Source organism: Camponotus vicinus, unplaced genomic scaffold (genome assembly GCF_025532165.1).
Source record: "Camponotus vicinus isolate PSW18456_S1 unplaced genomic scaffold, iyCamVici1.0 SCAF_11, whole genome shotgun sequence".
NCBI classification, from domain to species: domain Eukaryota; kingdom Metazoa; phylum Arthropoda; class Insecta; order Hymenoptera; family Formicidae; genus Camponotus; species Camponotus vicinus.
In genome coordinates this window covers 14,493,358-14,521,305 of record NW_028141947.1, presented here as the reverse complement: position 1 = coordinate 14,521,305, position 27,948 = coordinate 14,493,358, and the positions used below count along the sequence as shown (strand labels likewise).

General features: G+C 35.3%; 2 protein-coding genes across 6 annotated transcripts in view; one reads left to right on the top strand and one right to left on the bottom strand.

Moving 5' to 3' along the window:
- LOC145961290 (irregular chiasm C-roughest protein) overlaps positions 1-27,948 on the bottom strand; it is a 152,502-nt gene that overhangs the window by 92,238 nt on the left and 32,316 nt on the right. The window contains exon 1 of one of the 5 annotated variants that reach the window (XM_083081339.1): positions 618-2,039. The exons of the other annotated variants lie outside the window; for them this stretch is intronic. The gene's annotated coding sequence lies outside the window, so the exon portion shown is untranslated. Of the gene's footprint in view, positions 1-617; positions 2,040-27,948 lie in introns of those variants that run through there. 5 annotated transcript variants of the gene reach the window in all.
- Positions 3,167-27,948, top strand: part of Rcc1 (Regulator of chromosome condensation 1) — a 60,740-nt gene continuing 35,958 nt past the window's right edge. Inside the window, exon 1 of the mRNA XM_083081340.1 lies at positions 3,167-3,339. The gene's annotated coding sequence lies outside the window, so the exon portion shown is untranslated. The remainder of the gene's footprint in view (positions 3,340-27,948) is intronic.

Below are 27,948 nucleotides of genomic sequence, written 5' to 3'. Positions count from 1 at the left end.
CGCGTGCTAACGACAATTACTCGCCGCAACATTAATTCCGGAATATGAAAAATTTTTGCGGAAATTCCATCATCCGATCGATCGAACCGAGTCTTAAAGACTCGCCGTTTCGAGAAAACTTAATTGAATCGAGTTTGCCGAATACTCTCAAGCGTCTTAGAAATGTAGATATTGATGCTTTGAAATTATAGATCGGACATGCGAATCGACGATATTACTTTAGGAGCATTTGGATAAAACGGGATTACATTCCTTTATTATATTTTGATACGCGAATCGATGACTTCCTTAAAATTAGGAACGTTCTTGAAGCGAAAATTTAAAATTTGCTAATATATTATATAAACAGATTTATCGAAATGATTAAATATATATCTATAATGTGATAAAATTAAAATAAAAACAAAAATTACAGCATTATGTCTAATAAATGAAAATTACTATTGTATTTTAAAAAATGTCTGATGTCAAGAAAAAATTGCATATCCCAAGATAATACGCACGTAAAATATTTTACACGCATTAAAAGACATAATGATGTAAAATGTATCACTGTCGCAGAGGTAAAAAGGAAAAATAATTTTATAAAAATCATTACAATTAATAAAATTACTCACTGTCGCTTGAAGTCCTTCCTGGAGTTGCCCTCCTCTCCTGTTCTTTGCTATTTTGCTCCTTGGCTGCTTCTCATGGCACTCACATGGCACTCACTCGCGAAAAATATTAATTACGATCAGAATGACAATCACGATACTTTGTACGGCACTTCCGACGTTTGTAACACGTATCTTATTATATGACAATGAGAGAACAACGTGAAAACTATATATTTAACTACGACACGAAAACCGCAAGAATTAAATTAATTCGTCATTATTCGTCACAGTAATATTTGATGCTAACTAATAATATATGGTCTCGTTTTGAAATAGTTAATATCTTGTATAAAAATACGGATATGTTTATATATATTCGAATTAAAATTAAAGTTTCACAGAGTTTAGCAAAAAAAACATTCGTTTTACCAACCACTCATGCGATTTCAATCATGTACAAATATCAAATATATGGTTAGATTTTATACGATTTTAATTAAACGCGTCGTGTCACGTTATTCAACTCGTTTTAAAAAAATATATAATATATAACGATTCAGCGTAAATCGTATGGAATACACGCTTACGTTAACCGTCAGAGTTAAATAATCGCATGGATTGGCAATTCATAACGAAAGATCGTGTTTAATAAGAGAAATAATACGACGATATACGGAACGTTTCGCGTAGCTACCTCTTTGCTCGAGCCTCGCGACATAAATGACTACAGGCTTGCTTGTCTATGAAAGACAACATCGCGCCAAGGTTGAATACCGTCGATTAAATCTGTGACGTAGTTGTGTGTTGATACGACCTATTTAAATTATTATGAAAAATACTTGCGGAGAGAAATACTCTGTTGCTTCAATTTTAATTCAATCATAACACTTGGTATATTATCGCTTTTCATTTATTATATCTTTCATTTATTATATCTCGTAATCCGTCAATATATCGATAATTCTCGGGATTGACAATTTCAAACATAAGCAAACATAAGTATTAAAGCCACGACGAGTTGTATTTACATACGATATATTTTCAAATGTGAGAGAAGAGAGGTCGACGTGTCTTTACAACGCGTCCTTGCGTACGTACTTGATAGGAATGTCAGTGCGTCACAGCGGGACACGTCATAGTATGAGTGGTGGGGAGCGAAAGTAGTGAGGCGAAAAATTATTGAGTAGGGAAAGGACGACCGGGGGAACGAGAACCGATGCGCAGAAATTGTTACTATTCAATCAATGTTTCTGTGTTGAGAAAGACATATTACTATCTTGTCTTATTGTTAATAAAGTTCTATTTTTGATCATTTCTCTTACAAATCGAAGTGATAGGAATTATACATTCTCGTTTTATCACAATCTTTACGGGCGATAATCGTCTCTTTAATACTTGGATTCAGATATTTGTATCTCGCACTGCGTTTTTTTAAATTTTTTGCCGGTTTAAAATTTGCTCGTTATTTTCATCTGAGAGCGAAATAATACCAATCGAAAAATTCGAGTATCGAAAAACCGTGATTCATTGTTTATTAATAGTTAATTGTTAGTTTATTAAAGAATAATTAATAATTGATTAATAATTAATAATTGAGTTAAAATTCAAATAATAAAGTATTCCACAAGCATTAATATATTTTGTAATATATTAAATATTTCATAGCGACAACACAAATTGATACACGATATTCGATCTCGACGCTGTTATTTTCGTGTAACCTTGTCATTTACATCGCGAGACTCGAGTGAGAAGGTAGCCGTGCGAGGTGCTCCGTATGTCATATTTCTTATATGATCGCGATAAATACTATTAAACGCATTCTTCCGTTACTAATTAACAATCGTCTACACAATTATTTAATTATCGTTATTAACGACTCGTAAGCGTAAGCATGTGTGTCATACAACTTACCTGAATCGTTGTTATATATTTTCGGAAGGTACATATTTACGTTTTAACCAGCATTTGCCTCGACTTTAGCACCGTGTGTAAAGTAAATTTGTGTAAGAGGGAGAAACAGAGAACTGATTTTACGAGAGAACTCGGTGAAATCATTATCAAAGGAAAATAGGACTTTATATTTCAATATTATTTTCATTTCACATGACGCAAAACAAACTGTCATAAATATAAAACGAGTTGAATAGCGTGATGATGCGTTCAATTACAATTGTATCTAATAACGGTGTACTTTGATACTTGTTAATTACGTAATAAAAATTCGGCATCTGTGATTTATCGTATAAATTATTTGTTAGAACGAAATTTATATTACATGATCGAAATCTATCACATAAATGGTCAGTAAAGCGATATTATATTTTTTTATGAAACTTTGCAAACTTTAATTTTAATTTGTCTATATTTATCCATATTTTTATTATATTGTAATATAAGGTATTAATTATTTCAAAATGAAAACATACACTATATCAGTTAATACATATAATGTTGCCGTGATGAATGATGACAGATTAATTTAATCTTGCGGTTTTCGTGCGAATTGAATTATAGTTTTCACGTTGTTCTCTCGTACTCACATAATAATGATACGTATTATAAACGTCGGGAGTGCCGTAACAAAAAGTGTCGCGCGATTATTATTCTGCTGATTAGTACGATCGTAATTAACGGTTTTCGCGAGTGTGAGTGCCAATGAGGAGCAGCAAAGGAACAAAGCAGCAAAGAAGAAGAGAGGAGAGAGGACTCATGACATTGAACGACATCGAGCATCTATGAGGTATGTAATTTTAATTATAATTATTTGTTATTTATAAAATTAATTTATTTTTATCTTCGTAATAAATTTGTAATTAATTCATCTTATATTATGTATATAATGTATGTAGAATATTGTATGTGCGTATTATTTTGAAATATGCTATATCTTTAAAAAATATTGAAAATTCAAATTAATAATAAAAATGATATACGCGTAAATATAATCTATAATAAATTATTATTATTATTATTATTATGAAATGGATAAGCTAAGAAGTATTATATACATAGTATGAATAATATTTGATTTCATATTATCAAAGAAAATTATATATTTAATTATAAGATATACAAGTTGCTTGTGTGAAATTTAGAAAATTTATAACTCATGGGATGAATAAAAAGTAATAGAAAATATTCCTCAAAGTACTATATTTTACACACCATATTGCCAGTTTTTTTAATAACTTACCCATTCATATTTTCTGATTTTATTTTACATCACTTCACAAATGTAGTAATTATTTGAAATGAAACACAATATGAAATCCAATATATCCGGCTAAAATTAGCAAAAAATTTTTACTTTAAACTTTAAAAATAAAAAAAAATTAACGTTTTATTATATTGTAATTTAATAAATATCGAATATACTTGAATCATTATATGATAACAAATGTTGTTTCGTGAGAAATTCAAAAATATACTCTTTGCAGTAAAAAGATTAAATATGTAATTGAATATATAACAATTTAACTAATAGTATTGTATATTTTTCATATATTTTTCAATGAATTTATTTTTCATGATTTATACACTGAAATATTTTAACTATCGTCTAAAACTGAAAACTGTACTAATTTAAAGCTGAATTTAAAGCTAATCAATGTATCGTATTAAATCACATGCGCCGATTTTAATATGATTCTCGGTCATGGTATGACGTTTATTGCGCTGCAAAATGAACCGCAACGTGTTTGATAAACGCACATCATCGCGAATAATTTCTTTAGAAATATTTATAGCGTCACTGCTCGCGATGATCACATTTCATCTTTTATCATCTATTACATCTATACCGATTAAAAATTTATTTAGAATAGAAATTTTTAAAAATATTGTTATAACGCGGTATCACTTTAATACATTAAATTCTAATACATTAAACTCTCTGAACAGCGGTATCACTTTAATACATTAAACTCTCTGAATAGCGTTAGGGTTATTCTTGAGAATTATTTTGATTTACGCATCTCCAATATATTTGCTTCCGTTCATATTCGTGATTCACGTAAATTTCGCAACTCGGAGAATTGACATCGCACTCCACGTGAATAAACACGTTAGCTGTGGCAACGTGACAATTTCCCTTCATATAATAACGGCTTTTAAACAGCGGGTCAATGTAGGGCAGGTCGGAACTGTGGATGTAATGCGCCGATTATCGCTCATATATTATTATGCAACCGTTCTTCATATGGGCGAATAACCGCATATTCGCGCTTGTACCGATGGCCCTCGAACCAGTGCTCGGAATTTTCCGGTTTTCCGGTTTTCTCCAACTATTCAAACAGTTTACACATTTCGATCTCGAATCTTAAATTGATCGGATTCTCCGAATCCCCGAAAGTATTATATATTCGAACAGATCGAATCTGAATGCAGGTAAATGGCAAAATAAAGTTAGCATAAACAATATTGTTTGCGATATTCCTATTTGCAATAAATACTATTTTTATTTAGGATTGTTAACATTATTGCAAATCTCGCAAAAATTTTGCGCCAATGTGAAACTAATACATATATTTGTATATTATGTGTGCGATATGTATTTCGCTTTCCCCCATTTTAGAGATTGTGGCAATATATATTTCCAAGTATACTTTCATGTATACTTCCAAGAGTGTCGTATAAGCATCAATATTTGTAGATATTTAGTTGCATATAAATTTTCCGATACTATAATACAGATATCAATACTTACATTTTTGAAAACATATTAATATAATATGAAAAATTTTTTAAAGAAATAATTTTTAACATTTTTAACAACTGAAAAATAATACATATTGTTTACATACAAATATTAGGACTCAGTTATTTAATATCTTGGAATTATATTATCACAATTTCAAAATTTCGAAATTATAGTCATAAAGTTTATAATTGAAATAAAGATTTTAAAACAATTTTTCGGCAGGAAGCTACAAAATTATCGATTTCGATAGCCATAACTGAAAAGGGCATTTTTAAAATATGAAAATACAAAATCAATCCATTATTAGATGTATCGACTTTCCTTCAGGGGCGTGATATTATTACGTTGTTTTTGATAAAACGGCTTGATGATTGATACTTTCCGCGAAAAAGTGTTATCTGGCGAGACAACAGGAACTTGGGCAGGATTGATACATTGATTGAGGTGTCAGGTATTGAATACCTCGCGCGAGAACGTTAGTGCCATCGCTAGCTGTAGGGTTTTGCGCGCAGCATCCATTAATCCAGCGAATCCAGGCTTATCCCGATGGAAATCGACGACGGCGAGTTTCGCGTTCGAGCCAGCGACGCGTTATGACCGATTTCGTACGATATTCGATCCGCATTGTCCGGTTAGGTAAAATGTATGCCCGCGTACATATCGGACTATAATAATTAACACGTATTAGCAATATGATATGGAGAACCGAGCGAAAATTAGAGCGAAAAGATTCGTTTTTGCCAACTTGGATTTACGCTACCTTTGTTCGTTCGACTGAAAAGAGTAAATGCGCTGGATGAATATTAATCATGACCCCGACGTAGCGATTTATGTGTGAGTCGTACGGCGAAAATAGAGACATGAGTTGGCAAAAATAAAATTTTAGCGTGTGCTGTAGTTTTCGCGCGCGCAGTTGTTTCGGCATAACGTGAAATTTTATATGTTCGTCTTTTTTTATGGAGTCATAAATCTTTAATGTAATAAACCAACTGAATTTTATGTTAAATATTTTCGAGCGAAAACTTTCCCATTTCTCAGAGAGAAAAATGAATACGATTGAGATTATTAACATATTACAAATTTAAGCTATCGAATATATTGTGATAAATCTGATAATTGCAATATAAAAATCAAGAGATGCGATAATGTCTCGTGCCAAAATATACCCATAAAAAATGCTACCATCTATTTTTCTCGCAAAACGAGATACATTTTGAAAAATTATTTTTTCAAGGAAGGCGATAATAATTATTTAAAAAATCTAAAACAGCTGAATAATTTACAAATTGTATATTTAAATTATTACTAATATCGGAATAAAATAAATACATTTAGAGATATATATATATAGACATTTTTCGATTTATCTCATTTAAATACTTTATCGTCTTCTCTAGCGATTAGGAAACTCTATGAACAAACGTGTTAATTCGCTAATAATTGTCCGAGTCATTCGTCTTCGTGCTTGGAATGTTATCAATGTTAAAAAGATAATGCGCGAATATTCTCTGTCTTACGCGAGAAGAATCTTCGGATTAAAAATTATCAGAGATGGGCGACGACCGATGAATAGCGCTTGACGAGAAGTTCGCGGCGAAGTTAGTAGTCGCGCGGAAACTTTTCCGCAAAATTGGAACGTACATAAGAAAAAGCCGAGTTTATCGTCGACGAACGCGGACGTCATGAATGATTCAAACGGGCGCGCGATCGAATAAACGTAAAATACGTACCCGCGTATACTCTTTGGTAGTTTCTTTACTCCGATTCGCGAGTCGCACAATTTGCGATTTCACGTGACACAAGAAAACTTGGTCGGGCATTTAAGGAATGATGTGATGGCTTTAAACGAATCGGAAGACAATCGCTCGACATCTTCGCGATATTACGAAATCAAATTCGAGCGATTGACATTTCGCGCGGATGTGATAATTGCGAATTCATCCGAATGTTTAACTAATGAATATTAAAATTATAGACTCCTAGCAGATGACTCGTTGCATATTTAAATCCTTACAAAAAAGAAAGTATCAGATGGCGCAAATTGTTCGTCACCTTTTTGAAAATAGATTAAAACAGATTAAATTGAAAAAAAATTAATATATGTGTGGAAAAAAAATGAAGTTTTGTCACATTATACATAACACTCGGAATAAGCTGGAGTGCGAATACAGAATAAATTCTAAGAAACTTCGAGACATTTTTATGCACTACACAGGCGCATAGTTTTAAGGATCTCGCTGTCAGTCGCGATTTCCGTAACACACGTGTAAACCTAGTAACGACAAATTCCAGCAGCTTACCGGTAGAAATACGCGTGGGTGAAGAAAGAACCGGGGCGGAGGGCAAAAATGTTGGAACGGAAGTGGCGCGCACCGGGTGTTTATGCCGCGGCTGTCGTCGACTGATTTATCGACTCCGTTCCCAGCGAAGGCGAGGTATACGGGCAAAATAAATTCCAAAAGGAGCAAGTAAAGTGGCGCGTGGTTTGAAAAATCTGCTAACCTGTCTGATTACTCGAGCAAATAAATTTGCTCAAACTTCCACGCAGACGAATATTCCTAATTAAATATCGCGGGTGAAAGAATTCCCACAATGGGATCCCGTATAAAAATACGATATTTTCAATTTTTTCAAATGCAAATATATACCCGAGAAAGTTTTTTTATTTTAACGGTACGCGTATTAATTATTATGATCTATAGTTCTTTCGATACACTTTGGAGACTTTGGAATAGAATTCGTCTGGTTTGCTTCTTGCGCAACGTCATTAAACTAATATGCGTTAATTAATTTCGGAATCCCAAGCATCGCGGCATTTTGTCGTGCCGCGGGATGCCAAGAATGGGAGAAACCCGAATTATGTGCGCGAATTTGCATAAAGGTAAATTGTAAGCAGCAAAAGCGTATCAAGGCAGCTGAGTGCTCTGCGGCAACTAAATTTATTGCTAGGATTCCCTCCGGAAATTGTGTTTGTGATGCATAAATAAATAAGGAATCCGTTAATCGTACACTGGTATATATGTTATAAGAATATATTTCTCTCTTACATTTATGAAAGACATTTGAAACTTTCCGCGTTTGTCGGTAAAATGATTTCCTCATGTTTTCAATATTATTTTATTAAAACATTAACATTATGTATTACATATATTTAATTTAATGGAAAAATATGATCTTGAAGCCGTAAAAGACACATTGAAATATCTAAAATTTATTTTAATAAAATAGTCGATGCAAAAATTTACGATATTATGAGAAAATAATGAGTTTACTCAACCCCTATATTATTCTTCATATGTACTATAATTTCATTTACTATATTAAATAAATAAAAAATTGATCAACTGATGGCTAACAAGGCGACACAATATTCTATGCTCGATCGAACGTCTGCGAGTTCCGATTCAATTCTTCTTAATTTAAATCGAAGTTAGAAAAGGACGCTTATAGGCACTTAATCGGCGGAAAGGCAGGTATATAAGGGGCGGACCAACGGAAAGTCGATGAAAAGTCTCCAGTGTACCCCATTCCTTTTCCTTCTAAAGCTTCTCCTTTCCGGTTTTCTCGAGGACTCGCCCGGTCGGCCTTTTTCGCCTTTGCAGTCGCCGGGAATCGATTCTTTTTAATTACAAAGTAATTTGAATTAACGGCGAAAGGAATGCCGCGGCATAGAATAATCTGGACCTCGATATAAGAAGGCGGACCCCTTTCGACGAGCTTTCAAGCGCTCGTTGTAGATAAAGAAGGAGGACTCATTGAGACCGTCTCGATTTTAGGGTACTCTGCAGTTCTCAATTTTATTCGTTAAAATGCATTACCGCGCGTTTCTCGTTTCGCTTAAGCAATCAGTTCAGGATCGATAATATTATTGAAAACCTATACGACTAGAGAAAAAATTGCAACGTTCTCATTGCGCACTTTCGTTTGGCATTAATCGCTCGAGCATCGAATAACATGACGATTTACAGGGGGATTTTAGTCATAGATTTAAAATGATTTATATCAATCACCCGATAAAAAAGGAGTGATTTGTGTTTCATTTCTACACGTATATAAGAGCAAAAAATTTGCGAATTATACGTATAAAAATACAAAATAGATTTTTCGATAAAGCAAAAGAGAAGGAAACTCCAAACCGCGGTAGCGCGCGCTATCGGAAAAATGTATTGAAGCGTAAAGAACTTCGTGGCATTCGATATTTAATATAGCGTACGTGGAATTGTTTGATTTCTATAGATACCTCCCTCGCTTGTTGAATGAGCGTTGGATTATTCTGTCTGTATCAATTAAAACGTATTGAAAATGTACTACACTCCATCGAAACGCCATAAATGCGCTGGTGACAAAATATTCTTTTAACAAACGCTTAAAGTTAAATCGACAGGTCGCTGATATTTCGTTCATTATAGACGATTACTCTCGATTAAAATATAACTCGCATAAGAATGTTAAAATATATTTTAGGCAAAAAAAATCGCAGGACATATCTCGATCGGATCGCTAAATATATTTTCCATACCTTTTCAAGCATCCTTTAACTCATATCGCATATTTAATATCAATATTCGATAATATTCATTGTCGATTGTATATAATTAAGCGTATTTTTAACAACTTTTAATTGTATCTCCTTTTTAAAAATTTTTCTTCATATTTAATTGAGAAGAACAATATGGAGAATACATTTATTATACGATTTTATTTTCCATTTTTCTCGTTCGAGCTTAATTCTCAATCTATTTTTTTTTATTTATTTAATAAATAACTAAGTGTACACACTAATTATAGCGTTATAAAATATATATTACCGTTTTTCAAAAGCATTCATAATTTGGAAAAAAGAAAATAATCGTTAATATTATCAAGCACAATCGAGAGCTCGTTAAAACGACTCGAGGCAGGTTCTTTTAATTAAAAAGTTGTACCACCGTAAAAATGCTACAAAGCTTTTGTGTCGAAAGTGCATTAAAGTTTCATAACATCGCCTCTATGCAAAATTAATAGTTAAATTCGCCAATAGTTGATGCCGCGAAACGAAAACGAAGCTCGACGTAACATTTTGAAGCGTTCCGAGTAACGAGAGCAACTAGTACCACCGCGCGTGAAATGTCATTGGAAAAAAAATTCCGATTCGAAGCGAGTTAATGCGCGTTCGATAACGTAACGCGTTGTTCCGGACAATCGCCATAACTCTTCCGATGGAAAATATGCAACTGAAACTTGCTGAAGCTTTGAAAACGCCGTTGTTGGAGCCTGTATCGCCATGTATTTTCCATTACGAAGTTTCTCCACAGTGTATATGTGCGCGGCGAAATTGCTTAATTTATGGCGCGCGCGATACCCGCGCTTTGTTAACGTATTAGAGTGTTTGTTAGAAAGTGCGTTCGATACATGAGCGAGTAAAGCGGACTGGATTAACTAACAATGAAATTCCGTGCATTGTTGTAGAACGCGTACCGTATTTTCGCGAGATAAACAGAGCCGCGAATTTACTTTCACTCGCATAATCAGAGAGAAGGGTCTCTATTCGGGAAAGAGAATCGCCCGCGCGCTTAATTTTCAGGATTCCAGTGCTATCTCGATTAAAATTAACAGATGCGGCCCTTCTCTCTCCCTCTCTCTCTCTCTCGTTCAATAACTTGATAACGGAAGAGACAATTAAAATGATAATCTCGCCATATAACCGAATTCTGCGTACGAATATCAACAATTGGCCGCGTAGAGAGTGTCAATATTTAATTATGCTAGTATACCATGCCAATATTGATTTACTTCGCCATTGTTGACGCAGAAACGTGCAATCATATTTCAAATCTACTTTTGGATTTTTATATGTAAAGATTTTAATTTTCGATTTAAAAGTTTCAATATTGAAAATTATATTTCACAAAAAATCTAGATAATACTGATTTTTCTGTTTTTTTCGATATTATCAAAATTGTAAAAAAATCTTGTACTATTTTATATCTAGATATTATAGTATCTTTTAACGAATATAATTGTTTGCTCTTTCGTTTCGGGGTTTTCGAATCGAAAATAGCGAGACTTTATGCAAATCACTGTTGCTTCTGTCACACGATCGCGGCCATAATATTCCGATTCCGATAGAATCAACGATATCTCGAATCAATGACAGCTGAAAGTCGTCGTGAGACGACGACGTGCTTTTTTCACGATTTAATACTTTTGTCCGTAAAAGAAAAAAAAAAAGACGCGAGAGAAGACAATGCCACGTGGCTCTCGTTCGATGGTCATCGATCGTTCGCTTACATCCTTAATATTGCTCGGTCCCTTTCGACGTCTTCTTCCTTTCCGGAAGAATAGCTCGACTTAAGTGGCAAATCTTGTCCGCGCGAGTGCGACGACGAGGCAGACGGGGGAGGAACGACGTTGGTGAGATGATTCCCCGTTGACTAAAGTTGATAGCGGTCGCGCGCAAGCTGAAGCGGAGTTTCCGAAGTTTCGTCGTGATGAGGTACATCTCGATCGAATTCTGTTCCCCGCTCTTTAGTGCACACGCATATACGCGCCACACAATGACAACGTTCACGTACAGCTCGCCTCATACGTTGGCAGTAAGTCGGTGTATTAAGGAGCACAGCCGCGATCGCGAAACGATCGAGATACGACGACGACGAAGACGACGAAGACGACGACATATCCATACATAGGAACGGTGGCTTCGCCTTCTCGCTCGTGGACATGTATGTATGTATGTGTGTGCACCTAGCAGGCAAGCAGGCTGACTGGTAGAAAGAGGATGCGCCTGTAACGGGCGTGCAGCATGTGGCACATAAGGCCGGGACCACGGATACATAATGCAAACAGTTTGGGCCAAGCCCCGGTCACAAGTTTAACTTAGTTTGCTACATAGGGTGCAGGGTAATTGCATTTACTCTGACGTCTGTAGGTTCTCGCCGTGCGCGATTCCGACCGACCTATCTACCTACTACCTACCTATACCTCGGTTGCGAGCCACGTTCTCTATTCCCGCGTTCCTGCCTTCGGTTCGCCCGCCCGGCGCACAACCACCATCCCTCGTGTTTCCCCACGTCGACGTCCTACCGCGAGAGGATACGAGCGAGAGAGAAAGAGAAAGAGAGGGAGAGGGAGAGAGGGAGAGGGAGAGAACTCGAGCTGCTGCCACGAGCCGTAAATGAAGATTCCCAAAACTGCAGCCGTCGACCCGACGGGTCGGCCAACTGCCGCGGACAGTTTTGCGAGGTCGCTCGTTCGCTTCGCTGGCTGCATCGCAGTTTCCAGAGTTTGTTATTGGTACTAAGGCACGTGTCGAAGCCATGCTCTTTACGTAAATACGATGAATTACTGGCAAATGCGACCATCGGATTCGATTTTCGTCGGATCATACGGCTAGAATTGAACAGATAAATCATCGATGGAACATTATTGAGCACGTATTCGAGTATCGAGCATCAATTTTTCGCAACTACTCAATTAAATGCATATTGAGAAATCTCAAAGAGATTCAAGAGGAGAGATGTTTGTAATTCTTTTTTTTAATTTTATTATTATTTAAAGATACAAGAAAATAGAAATTTATTAAATAAATTTTGTCTCTCCAATGCAGCATAAATTAATTAAATATTGACGAAAATTTATATAAGATACTTTCGGTATTATTAATTTACATCTGCCAAAATCTTTATCGAAAATTGAATTATAAAATTGTGTCTCATCGAAAATAACATGTGACTATGATGAACGAAAATTATTGGGAAATAATAACATTTTAATATCTCTGATTAATATATACGTTTTAATAATAATTCAGCTCGATACGTAATCGTCAGGCAATCTGAATCTCGGGTCATCATTGTTATCCAATAACTCGTAGAGAAAATGTAAGACAACAATGGGGGATGTATCAGGCATAGATAGTCCGAAAATTCCGGACTAAACCGCCCGTGTGGTTTTGGCCGACTGTCACGGATAGTTCGGCAAGACTATAAACTGTGGCAGATACATATTCTGCGGCGACAGAAGTTGGTTATTAGTTCTAACGTTTGTATCGAATTCCCTCCCCGTATTCTTGGCCAGTATATCGATGCAAGCGCAATTAAGGCAATGTCGTAAATGTCTACCAACGATTGAAATTACGCAAACTTTCCCGTGGGGACGGGAATATCACCGACAAATAAATCGAGATGGCATATAATGTGCAAAGTTGAACTGCAGTAATTTAATAAGCAAGATCTTCGAAGGCACGTAACGACGCCATGTTATTATTCGAAATAGCCGAATGTAATATCGTTTGCAGTTTTGCAATGTTCTACACCTGTTACTTCGAATACATTTTCTCAACTCACTTGTAAGTAAAATTGATATCGATTATGAACGCGTACAATATATGCGGCCAATTTGCATATATTATAAAAACATAAATTCCTCTAAATTTAATCAAGTTTTAGTTTATTTTTGCAATATATCTGATAATGTAATAAACATAAATCAATATAAATTTTATTCTATAAAAGATATTAATGTGCCAAACTATTTTCTATCTTCCAAACAAATTGCAAGGTAACGGAATGAGTTTATATCGCGCTCGCGAACGTTATTTTGACTTTAGTATTAAATTAATTCCAATGTAAATTTAACACGCAATCAACTCTAATCCGATCTCTTTGCGCGATCAAAGCCACATCATTCCCGCTTCAACAAATTCTCCACATTCTCCGCATTTCTGTGAACCCTATGTTACTATAAGAGAAGTGCAGTTGCGTATCTGATAACGAGAAACTCGAACCAATTGTGTTTTGACAACAAAAGCATAATAAAAGCCAAATATTTTTCAACTATCTCGTTACAGTCATAAAATCGGAAGAATGTCTATCGTATAAAATTATAAATGCTGGACGCATAGCGTGCCATGTGGCGATACGAAAGTCTATTTTGGAAGACGCGTAATTTTGTTTGGACGATGCCAATGATATTGCATATTGCGCACACATCGTAATCCGTTATATTACACGAGATATATATACGCGTGTACACGCCCGTCTATTCGGTGGTGCCGTGTAAACTGTCCGACGATGACACACTGCCCCTGTCAAATCCAGAGATTCCGCGAGAGAGAACGAAAAAGAGAGAGAGGCAGGACGAAAATAAATAAAAAAAAAAAACGAGGTCGGCAGCCAGCGGCTGATTCGCCAGAGGCGAGCAATTAAAAACGACGAAAGAGAAAGAGAAGGAGAGAGAGAGAGAAAGAGATCGACAACATCCGTTGTTCCGGCGCTGACGCAAAAGTGTGTTACTGATTTTTATTAAAAGCTACAGCGTACGCCGCGCGTGACGCGCTTGTTAATTCGCGACAAATTACCCGCGCCGCCCCTTTACCTCTCTTCCTCACTTAAAACGAGGAAGCTAGATTTTTCGCAAAGTTATTATTTCATATCTCGTTTATATATCTCAATGTGCATAATAAAATATTAAAATATAATGTGTAAGCGCGTGGAACGCATGAAATTTTCAAATTTTCGTGTTTCAAAAAACAACGGTTAAATATGAAAATTATATGCGCTATATTAGTGTTAAGGGATAAAAGATACTGCTCTCATGTGCTCCATGTAAAATATTACACGTGAAACGCAGAATGTAATCTGTTCTGCTTCGCGGTCAGGAAAAGCAACGTCTCTCCAGAAAACAATTATATGATTAGCTAAACGAAAAAACATACCGCTGTGTAGCCGATTAAAGCATACACAGAGCTGACAGAGTCGGGGAGTAGGAATGTACATTACGTAACGGAAAGAGCACGTAGGTTCGTGCCTTGCAAAGCGCTTCAACCCCGAGCACATTGACTCCCGACCGGTCGAGAGGTTAAAGCTCTTAGTCTTGCTACTGGATTAAAGTCCTTAGCTATAATAATAATCTTATTTGTGCATCATATTGACGGCAGTCGCGAACTACCCCGGAGTTCGCGATAGAAAGTACTCTCGATCGCGAAAATTCGATGAATTAGGATAGGATTAACGAGAGATTACATTTTCGCAATTTTATTTACGATAATTGATGCGAGAGGACATACGCAAAAATATAGACGGAGAACTATACGCACGCGAAATTTTCGTCGAAAGGAACAATGTTGCGGAAATTACCCATATATTCTCGTTGTTCGCCTTTATACGCCCACGTAGGCAAAGGCCGTTGGAACAAACAAACAAGCATTGACACATTCGATGCGAGCCGATTGGTACGTAAAATACGTAACAGAGAACGCGCACGAAATTTTCATCAAATTATCTTTTATGTTTTGATTGAAAACTCTCCGCGTCCGGCTTGTCAATGAAGAAACTACTGCGAGCGAAGATAAATGTTTACGCGCAGAGAAAATTTGTATGTATTTATGTAATTTCAAATTTTTGTTGCAACCACACTTGACAAAAAAGCATTTTTTATTTCGTTCGGTTACATCGAACAGAAATTATTAAAACTCTCGGTGCGCGTGCAATTAACTGTTACATCACGAATGAATTGTTTATTAAAATAAAATCCGTCGAGAGAGAAAACGAGAGAAAGAGAAAGAGAGAGAGAGAAATTGAGGTAAAAAGTCGATAACTCAATTTTCCATTCTCAATGGCTTATACCGCTTTCTCCACAGGCTTTCATACAGAAGCTGGTTGACGTGAGACGACAAAAGCTGAAACCCTTCTTTGTTCGGAAGAGTTTGCAGTTTGCAGCGCCAGATTCCATTTGATATTTCGATAATTTCCGATTCATAGGTTTCCTAGCGCCTCCGCAAAGTTTCATACATTTCGCGTTTTGCAGCTGGCGCAAGATGACAGTATTTAAATGTCCGTTAAGATTATATAAATGCACGGAGAAAACACATTAGCAACAAATGAAACCATTAAAATCGAAAAGTCTGTCAATGTTTAAGTTTGAGGATTAAAAACGATGTCTGAAATGGTATCTATCCAATTATAATTATAAAATAATTTTTCGTATTATATGTAACATGCTACATTCAGAAAAATAATTTTGCACTATTTGAGTTTGTACCGAATAAAACACGTTCGCTGGAAAATATGCAAAATTTTTGCAAAACTGTGACTTTATTAGCATTACATTATATTAGAGAATTATTTCATATGATTCGTATGAAAATTCTCATTTAAAAATTATAATCCTATGAAATATATACGAATATTTATTCACTTTTACTTCAACAATTCGTATAAAATGATCTTTTCTTATTTTTAGACGCCCCTTTAATTTACATTAGGTATTTTTATTCTCTAAAAAAACATAAAACATATAAAAATATTTTCGCGCTCGTGTAGATGCGCGTTTAGAAAAGAGTGAAAGTGTGATGTAGAAAGTTAAGGAATACGCGTCACGATGCTGTTTTCTATGGACCGTCGAATTCGCGAAGTGCTCTTGAGAAGTTAAGAAAGCGCGAACTTGAAGCATCGTAGTCAACTTACGAGCCACTCTATCGACAACGTCAAAGAGAGAAAAGTATATCACACACGATTTCATAAACTCCCGTGTCCTCGTCAAAGACTACTTCATTGAATAACGATGGTTCAGGGATTCGTGTAACTTCTTCACGAGGTTTCATCTCTACCTCGCAAATACACACACACACACACACACACACACACACACACGTGTGTGTGTGTGTGTGTGTGTGTGTGTATGTATGTATGTGTGTGTATATATATATATATATATATATATATATATTTCGATTGTAAACTTCCCCTACGAAGATTTCATCCACATATTTTCTGATTTCGATGGCAGAAAAAAAAGTACAGTCGTTTCCGAGAAAGGTTTGCGAGATATAAATATGCAGCAACTTTTCATGTTATATATAATATGCTACATACGGGGAAAAAAATTTTACACTATTTGAGTTTGCACTGAGTTAGACACGTTTGTTGGAAAATATATTGCTTATGCAAAAATGTGACTTTATTAGCATTATATTATATTTAGAGAATTATTTTGTTATTCGTATGAAAATTCTCATTTAAAAATAATAATTCTATGAAATACATAGAGGTAATTTTTGCTTCAACAATTAATTAAATAATTAGTTAATAAAATAATTTATTAAATAATTAGTTAATCGCTTCAATGCACAAAAAAATGAAAGCAATATAAATTTTTTACGTTTTATAATTTTTTATATATAAATATATCAATTTTTAAAAAATATATTGTATCAATTTTCCTACGCATTTTATATATTTTTTATATATATTTTAAATCGGTAAATGTAATCCAATGTTGCAATTGCAGTAAAGCTCGAGTGTCTGACTTATGCTTCGATAGAGTCATCAAAACTTATCTGCTGATTATTGATATGCTATTGGCTGTGACAGAGAAAATTTAGATATAATAAAACGTTTACGTTTGATAACTCAATGCTCTCAGTATGAGGTGATGTGACATCGTAATAACATAATGTAACATACATTCGGCTTTCATTTATAAGTCATTCAGCTTCATCATGCTTCATGGTGCAACGTTATATATTCGCAGAATTTTATTAATTATTCCTTCGAATCATCGCCAGCGTAATATCAACGAAACATATTGTGCGGTTTCGCAAACACTCGTCGGAAGAGAAAATAGAACAAAACTTCAATATATATTAACGCGGACGTAGTTTGCGGTGAATAATTTAATATGTTCAACGCAAGTATTGTAGCGTGCGATATTATAATTTCGAAATAATCAAGCATATGAAACGAAACCTTTGACATGATTACGCAAGCAATTATTCAGACATCGCGTAATATCAATATAATTACAACAATTTGGTCCGCAAAATAGATATAATACCTGCTCTTGCATTTCAGTCCTAATAGTTGACATGATCTTGCGAAGATACACAGCAATTTCATCAATATCCGTTAATTTGAATCATAGGTGAACCAATTTTTTAATTCTCTAAAGCAAAGAATATCAAATGAATTTCAGGGGGATCGACATCGGCAAGATATTCTAATTAACCATCGTTTTATTTTTTTATTCTTATTCGCGCAAATAAAATATTTTCTCGGCTACGCGACAATCGCTGAATCCGAATAAGTCGGAAATCCGATTAAATGCAATTCGATTTCGTACGATAACAATAATCATTCGCGCGCCACGTCCACTAAAACGCAGTAATTCCATTCTTGGAGAATGAAATTTTGATTTGTGCCGCACGTCAATATTTTACGCGCTATGTAAAAGCTCACCCTCATCGTACTGTGAAACTCGCGCGATGGTTGCTTCGATACGACAACGCCACAATTATTACGAATCGTGATTTTATAACTTTGTAATTGCTCAATTCAATTAAACCAACCGTTATAGATTAAATCCCTCGTATCGGGAGCGGACGGTACGTTGAACTACTCGTAATTATTAAATGAAACTCTGGCCTCCTTTCCACGATCGTCCCTTCGGCGATAAAAGCCATTCACTCACTCTCCATAGGGGGAGAAATACGCTGGAATCTCGATTGAACATTCATTTCATTTATATATAACGTTCGTATTCTTGCGCTTCGCTGCCGCTATTTGCAAAATTCATTCTAACAAGGATTCAGATTTTTTATACGTCCATTAACTAAGCATCTGTCATATGTACTCATTAACGTTCAAAGGCTTAATTAATATCCCACTATTATATGTTTTTTAATACTGTTAATTATTTCGTTTCATTTGTATTAATTATAAAAAATGACGGAATTTTTTTAAAATTATATTTTTTTATTCTCAGTAATATAGATATTATATTATCATATTATCTCGAAACTTTAAGTGAACAAACATTTTAATGTAACATTTGATCATTTGAACAAATATTGTTGATCATATTATTAGTCACATAAAGATATAACGAGAATATCAACAATATGATTTCCTCTATTTCGTACGCACTTATGGCGGAAATTACGTATATCGGAACTTCGCCAATTGTAGGAGACTCGTAATAGTGTCACGTCTTATCGATACCGTTCTCCCACAATTATCGTGGTTCTAACAGAATCTCTCTGCCACACAATGCACTTCGCATAGGTCACGATAGCAAATTATTATACCCAAGGCGAGTATTCAGATCGGCCGAAACAACACAATTGGATCATAGTTTTGGCGGAAATATATTCGAATCATACGATCGGTATTTTAATAAGATAAGAATAAGAAATGATGGTTGTGTTTCGAATATTACCGGAAGCTGCGACGGGATATGTCAAAAATACATTTCATCGAGATTGCGAATCGAAATTAGGTCAGTATCGATAAACAGTGAATAATGGGGTGCCACGGTAAATTCGCCATATTCGCCAACCCCACCTTCATCACACACGTGATGTGTATGTCGTCGTAATTCGACCTCCTTAGATCTGTCTATGTACATCTGGCCAATATCTGTGTGTTTGAGTATATATATACCGGATGTTTCTCGAATGTGTTTTGGGCTCGTGCTTCACCAATGTATATTTTACGAATTGCGTAAAATTGCGTATCGCAATGTTTGTTAGACGAGAGAATACATTCGCGGATACTATGTACATATACGACATTGTCAATACAATTTGTAAAATATCACGGTGCAATTTCAAATATTATAGGTGCGCAGCCTGTATATACATGCACGTGTACATAAATGCGTGTGTATGTGTGCGTTATGTATATGCCTCGGATCAACCGACCTATTGAGTCCCATTACGGACGGCTCACGATGCGATCAGCAAAATGAACACAATCGCGCAATTCGCCGATATAAACCGTTCAGAATACGCTCGGCCAATAGCATGGCCAGTAGTTTCGAAATGTACATATGGACAGATCTGCGACTCAAATTTCTGCGTTCTGATCGCAGAGAATAATTTCCTACTTACCGTGCCGACCCCATTGTCCACCATGAATATTTCGCATAGCCTGATCACGATTCCCGAGGCATCGATAAACGGAATATTAATTAATGCGAATAACGCGAATCCCAGTGGTGCTATTATCAAGTTAGCTATATCAAAGACTTCTTTTTCATACGTATTCATTCTCTGTAATATTAAAAAAATTATTATGCTCTTTTATTTTATTTTAAAAGACTGATAAAGATAAAATCTATATAAAGGAAAAAATTTTTCTTAGTGCTATATTAAAATTACTATGCATCTCGAAATTATCGAAATTCCTAAAAAGTAAGAATTTTCAGTTAAATATAATGATTTTTATTTTATATTTTAACACGGGCGTTATTTTATTGTCTAATAATATACAGCAGACGTTAGAAAAATATACCGTTTAAAAAAATACTTATATTATTCTCTAATATTTTTTCATGATTTTATTTTACAGATAAAATATTTTTGTAAAACAATAAAAAATTGAATAATTTTTATTTTCATTTTTACCGTGGGAGTTAAAATATATTTTCTATTGCGCTTGTGATATTTTTTAATATGAAATATTTTTTTTCATATAAAACAATTACAAAATATATATATTATTATTCTTTCTTATCCTTATAATTTGTAAATTAACTAAATATTTTGTTGAACCGGATTGTTTTGACGTATAGCACATAATACATAATTGGCATAAATCAATATTTTACTCATTATATTTGTTAGTTATTAAAGGGCCACTATTCGAAATAAACTCAAATGAACGATATTACTGAATCGATATTCACTCTTTTAATATCAAGCTAATGAAAAGATTTAAACCATAATTATTATTACTATTCTATATCTTTACATCACACATATTTCATTACAAGATGAAAATAAAATATATTTTTGAAAATAGTCTCATATTATGAATTCGAATCTTTTCAACAATTGCTTCTTAAAATACTTATACGCAAATTAATAGCACATTTTGCATCCATTATCTATTCATTAGTCTTTTTTTTAAATAATCATATTCAACGGATCATTCTTCATTACTGTTTCTAAAACTGCCTACAAACGTTGTCTTCCATTTTTTCCTAACTTTTGCAAATTTCAAATATAAATCAAAGCCGATAATTATAATAAATTTGACAATTATGCTCGATTAGCCCAATTAGACTATCAAATAGGCTACCGATATCTCTGCACGATATGCTTAATCCATTCGTTTCCGATCATCAGCTTCATGATTAATTTATCGGCCACAGGAGGTGTTTGCGTGACGCAACCTCTCCCAAGATGATGAATGCGAATGCGACCTAATATGACTAAATTGGAATCGGACCGACTGATACGTTTCATTTGTCCATTAAATGAGCAACAAATAACGGTATATCGTTTTTCGCCGAATGTGCACGACGTGCGCGTAAACGAGGGTTTGAGCTTAACAAACGCGGGCGGGCCGGCAGGGGATGGTTGTGAGCTAACAGAGGATGAAAACGATAAGGGGTGGCACGGGGGTTTCGGGATCGGGGGTCGGGAAACTTTTCAAGCCTGCGGAAACAATGCCAAGAGACGGGCGACAGCCGGTTTAATTAAACGCATCGTCAGCTCTATATGGCAACACTATGCCAACGCGGTGTTACGCACGTGCATCCGTGCATTGTGCATACACACACATCTGAACCGCGAATTTCATGTGAAGAGACTCGGCACGGTCGCGCTAACCAGGAAGGGGGGGGAGGGGAGAATTGAAAGGATATATGTAGCGCATCATATATAGAGATGAGCAAAGCGGACGCGAAACCAGGTTGCTACTGAACAAAAGGCATAAAGCATGGATAAATAAAGATATGCCTACGTTTGAATGAACGCGGGATAAGTGCGTCTGGCAAATGTTACGCATCTCGAAATTGTGCGAACAGGTTAGAAGTCACACTTCAATGCATGATTGAAACGAGAATCAATTCGACGAACAAGTAGAACAAAATGTTAATGGTAATAAGTATTGATCGAATATTATTCATTTTTAATGTGGAACAATCGCGAAATGCACCTGTCATTGTCAGAGATGAGAAACAGCTGTTTGTCATGTGAGGTCTTTTTTTCTCTTTACTCTATTGTAAAAATAAAATATTTTAAAAATAAGAGGATTGAAATAAAAGAAATGAAAGATTCGATTTAAATTGAAGAATATCTGTGAATCAAAATCAATGTCTCGTATTTTTCCATCATATGCTTAGAATTATTATAAATATTTTAAGGCGCGTTAAATATTTTATTTTTCTCTTATAGTTACACTAATCTTTCTTTTTTTCTTATGATTTTTGTCTCAAAAAATTAGCCAAAAGTTATTTTTTCGCTAAAATTATTGCTGTAATTGTGAATTATTTATGCTGTAAAAAGACAAAACTATAAAAATCCATGTAATTCTAATATTTCAATTTTTTACATATATTTTAGATAATAATACAAAAATATAACAAACAAATATATATGAAAATTGTATAAAACGTAGAATATCTGAAAAATTCAGTCAATATTAATAATAATTCTATAAAGCCTATCACGATTTTGTGTTTACATAGAACTTTGAAACCATCCGAGAACGATTTTGAAGTTATTCGAAGCGCGTGCACGTGAATTTTATGTATGAGCACGTATATAAGCGAACGAACGACTCGAGAAGGTACTAGGAAATTAAGTGGATCGTCCAATGTGTTGAATATTACAGTAATGGATCATGAGAAAAAAGAGAGAAAGAGGAAAAGTTTATAATAAAATATAAAAAGAACAAATATTCAAAACATAAAATTAAATTAGTTTAAAAAATATATATATATATATATATATATATATATATATATATATATATATATCATTTAAGTTATGAATATATTAAATTTAATATGATAAAAATAAATTGTATAACTGTATTTTTTCACACTCTACAGAATTCTTATTTTATATATTAAAAGATTTTTTTTCAGGGTCATTAAATTTTTTAAATGTTAATTTAAGGAATTTTACGTCATACATCATATAATTGCAAAAAAATGTTTATAATTAAATCTCCATAAAACATATGGAAATATTATATTTTATAAAAAAACATCCTATATATTTTTCCTTATATAATATATATATCTATATGTGTGTGTGTGTGTGTGTGTGTGTGGTGTATTCCTTTTTACATTTACATAATGTTAAAATTTTTATAAAGAAAAAGATAATTTTAAATTATGCACTTAATTTACGCAAAGTTGTAAAGATTTAATGTTAAGTCAAGAGATTTAATTATGAAGCATCAATATAATTAATTAACTGAGATTACAACGCTTGTCTTTTGACATTTATTGTATGCCCCCGAGCGCACACATGTGCGTGACTTGTAACAGGAAATTACACAGACAAACCGCAAAACGATCCGCCATAGTATATTCACTGTATCCAAAGCACCTTGCTGCTTTACAAGCGTCTTAGTTGCATAAGCATCTTAGTAAAGGCGATAATGGGAAACAGAACAATCTAATCCGTATTAATGTATACTTTAATCGTCCATCAAAGCGCATATCTAATATAACCGCTACCGATTGAGTCCGTTTATAAAGTATGCAATAATAAGATTAAATAACACATATCGCTTTCTTGAAGTATTAATGATTCTCGTTTATAATCAATTATTTTCTCCGACAAGTCCAAGTCTAAAATTTGGTATATTTTTGTATGTTTTATTTATTTAAACTTTTGTTAGAAGTTAAAAGTTAAAATTAATGTTCACAAAAATATTGAATTAAAAAAATATATAATTAATGTTCTAAAAAAATTCGGATACATAAAATATGTATCCGTAAAATAAAGTCTGTAACAATCATTTGTCTTAGAACTTTTCTGGATTCGATGTTTATCGAGTAGAACGATACGAGATTACGAAATCATAGCGCACTTCTTTCTCTTCCATTCATTCGTTTCTCGGATAAAGACAAACAACTGCTAACGTTATCCCGCAATCTCGCGATCGTTTGCAGTTCTCTGTCCCTTAATCCCACGCGTGTTCGCATCGTTCGTTGCACGCCCGCGAGCACCGTAACTTTTGTGCAGCCGTTACGTGCGTCCGCTGACCGAAGGTAAACTGCAGGCGGGGTCGGTACGCTAGCACCGAGGGAAGGTAAACAAAAAGGAAAAAGAGAAAGAAAAGGTCGCGAAATATATAGAAGCGTCGGCAGTAGCGGTGAAGAATGGAGCTAGAAAGGTACGAAAAAGAGCAAAGCGAAAGCACGACCACCACAGAAAGTGGAAAAGTCAGAAAAAGCGAGAAGCATGGAATGCAGTCTCATCTGCACGCAATTCCGCGCACGCATGTAAATACATGGTGAAATTGCGACTGTGCACTTTTTACTGTCACGCCATTGCTGATTCAATAATTAATGCGATATTAAATTTTGGATCAACCACGTTGCTCCTGAAAATAGACTATTTTCATGAGAAAATTATAGAGGCGAAATGAAAAGAAAATCAGATTGCAATTAAAGAGACTAAAGTCAGGAGGAAAATCTAACGATCAAATGTACAACATATTTTCCTCGATAATCAAATATTAAGTTCCGTCGACATGGAAGAAAAAATCGACTTTTTTCTAAATCTGTTCCATGTATGAAAGTATGAAATGAAGCTTCCTGTTAAGAAGCATCTAATTTCAAACACCCGGTATATGCGGCCACGTACGCTCCGACACATACGTTCGCACGCGCACTTTTTTTTCACGGCGAAAGAGTCCCACCTTGGCCGGGGAACACACGTTGGCGAAATTTATTCGTCTGCACGGCCTCTTAAATCACGACTCTATAGCCCGATCTCGCACCCCTTTCGCGCAGCACCCACATACATCCACGTGCTCGCCCACATAATCACCCTCACGACCACCACCATCGCCGGCGTCGGCGTTTCCTTTCGCCCTCTTCAGCGCCCCTTATCGCTCTTCTCCCCCCCCCCGTATCCGCGACCAGCATCTGCTGCTGCCGGGAACGGCAGTGCATATTTTATTTTCAAAGCCGGCCGCATTGACAATTTGCAGTGGCGTTATGTAAATGCGCCGTCACGTACGCGCGCAACCACCGCGTTCTTCCCTCCGGCGGGGGAGTTTCCGAATGGAGAAGACGGTTGGGACGCAGTCGAGAATAAAAGGGAACCGCAGGTTGGTAGAGGCCGAAGGTTTTGTCGGCGCTCGATCGCTCGGAAAAGTGCACTACGGAACGCACTCTCCTCCGTCGCGTGTTCTCGCATGATGCGGCGCATCGCGAAGTAAAGCCGCGGGCAAGAGAAGACTGCTTTTTCGCGACGTTACATGTGCTCCATCTAGATGCGTCTGTAGGTTTATTTTCGGAAACGCGCAAAAATAATGGCATATATATGACACGCATAAATAAGTAAATATAGATGATTAGCACTATAAAAGATAAAACACATTACGCGTCTATTTCCGAGTTGATGATGAATAATTTAATCAAATTTTTGTATTAACTTAGACAGAGATTAATTGAACGAGAGAGTGATTCATCTCACATTTTGAAAAAATATTGTCATAATTATTTACGCCGGAAAATGTAATTGTGTAAAGCACAAAAGTGTGAGAGACATCGATGCTGTATACGAAATGACGTGAAAATGAGAGAGAGATGGAACGATGATGCGCGGTGATAATGCATTCTCCTATGGTTTCTTCTCCGCCGGAAAAGCCGGAAGCTTCTTACGTTGCGATTTTTCGCGCGATATTCTATGCCATATGCGACGAATAATTCACATCGCACTGCTATAGCGGACTTTATGAGCAGCAAAATAAATTGGAGTGATCTTTTTCTTTCCGTTATAAACGTGATCTAAATCGTAAATAATGCCAGAAAAATATTCGCGCACAATTAATCGCAGCGTTAACGACGTCGTTAATTCATTCATTATTGCGATGAAATGCATACAGTCATTGGGATCTTGGCGTAACGACGTAATCTATTTCTCTTAGTTATAAAAATGCCATGATTTTCCTCAGGAACGTATAATTGCAGAAACATTGAATAAAAAAGATAAACAATTATAAATTTAATTCTATATCTTTATATCTTTCTTGTAATTTATTGTAATTTATTTATTTATCTATAGCCTAATTTATTTATTTATCTGTAATTTATTTATAAATCTTGTATTTATAAATTTCTTTCGAAATTGATGTATATAATTTCTCAGTTGAAAGTTAAAAATTATTCTCCAACAATTTATCCTGGAATACGTTCTCATATACCTCTGTACCGATATAAATAATTATACTTATTCGCCATAGTTGCGATAATATATGAATCTCATTCTTTCATTTATCAATTTCCTGGATACAGGTAAAATAGGAAAGGTAAAGAAGAATTGTATTATCAAATGATCCGTATTACCAAACTGCATACGTTACACGGTGCGTTTGGCGGACGTATTTTTCTACGCGCACACGACGTATGCAAATGGCCAAGCATCCGTGCGCAAACATACAACGTACGTCTGCGAGAAGAGAAAGATAAATAAATAAATATGTATATATATACAACATCGGACAACATCGTTTTTCAGCGTCGAAAGAAATATATTATTACGGCGCCAGGATACCGTCGATCATGGCTTTAATGGAATTTTAGTATCGGGATCCATTGCCGCGTATCTTCATTCCGGACATCACTCTTCTTTCTCGCTCGCTCGCTCATCCCCTTTCCATTCGCTGCTCTAAATGCATTCCCTTTCGTATTCTAGTATCTCCTTCTCGCTCTATATCTCTCCGTTTTAACGATGATTTACTCAACGGTAGAATCGACAGTCGCTTTCGGGAAGCGCGTTTCGATCGATCGATGGATTCTCCAACGCGCGACACACAGTGAGACCATCGCTTCAAAGTAAATACGAAAAGCCGGAATGTGCCCGTCCAAAAGGGAAAAATCGGGAATAGGAATTTTAACGAATGTTATTTCGGAGCATGCGAATAAAAAAATTTTATCTTCGACTTTTGTATGCTTGATGTATCATAGTTCCGTAAACAGTGAACGTTTCTAATAGAAAACGCAATAATTAATATACATACACCTTTAATCGAATCGAATCGAATTTTTCCTTTTCTCTCCTTCTGTTTTTTTTTCTCATTCGCGAGATATACCTTTTCGTATTTTAACTTTTCACTTGTGTGTCTGAAATACACTTTTATACCTAAACACATTCATCAGTTCGATACAACGAAGAACAGCCGGGTCGCAAGAGTCTCGCCTATTGACACTTTTACGTACCAGGAAAAATACCAGCTCTTTGTTTTTACATGGTTGGTGGCAACCCCGTTCCATCTTCCTTGCCTCACATTCTCCGCGTACTCTCAACGGCACACAACCCTCGTACACCGCATCCCCCTTTATACACGGCGTCGGATATACGACACTAGGCGCGATGTCGATGTACGGACGAGCCCCTCAGCTCCCGTCCGCCATCGTAAGTACGGAAGTTCGAAACAATGTTTCACTCGCGGGTGTTTGGAATCAGGAGTGGATCAGAGAGGACGAAAGGCCCTGGAGGCGGACATTGCGGTCTGCGAATAATGCCACTGAGTTGACAACCTCGGAGTTATTTGCGCGACAATCGATTTGCAATGGTTCAAATTGTCGATATTCCAGAAAATACTCTTTTGATCAGATTATCTCAAATGGAAATGGAATGCGAAAATCTCATAAATGTAATTTCAAAAAATAAAGATAAATGAATATGTGGCGTGA